Consider the following 612-nt stretch of genomic DNA (forward strand, 5'->3'; position numbering starts at 1 on the left):
TGTTAGTTTAGGTTAAATAAAGTTCAAGCTCATCATGGTATATGGAATTCAAAACTTCCTTTAGACTGTATATCTTTTACTAGATAAAACTATATGCACATTAAGTGGCAAGGAGACCTTGAAGTAAAAACCCATGAAGCTCTAGAGAAAAAACGTGCAATTATTTTTGTTTCTAAACTATATCTGTCTTTGTAATACAGAGTTCTTTAACAAGACAACCTGTAACAAAACAGGCCCAATACTTGTAGGCAATTGGAAAAAACCAAATAACCAAATAATAGCTCAATACCCAAATGCAGCCGGCAGGCCAAGCCTCCCAAAATTATACCATAGGCCATAATAGAGCTAGTATCGATTTTAAAACAAGAAGATACCGGCACCATAACATCCCTATTTCAATCCAAGGGGCACATCATATAGTCAAATGCAAAGAACTATCCAGTAGTGTATAATTACCTTAATTTGTTGGGGTTCTTTAGTAAGGAAAGTTTATTGTTACACGCAGTAGGTGCAACAGACCATGGATTCTTTTTTTACAAAATTTACACCCGCCAAGAAAATGCGGCAGAAGTATAAGATTTAACTAGTTAGTGAATTGGTACCGCAAATGTT

Source organism: Adiantum capillus-veneris, unplaced genomic scaffold, assembly GCF_014529385.1.
Source record: "Adiantum capillus-veneris isolate H3 unplaced genomic scaffold, ASM1452938v2 Hic_scaffold_321, whole genome shotgun sequence".
Taxonomy (NCBI): domain Eukaryota; kingdom Viridiplantae; phylum Streptophyta; class Polypodiopsida; order Polypodiales; family Pteridaceae; genus Adiantum; species Adiantum capillus-veneris.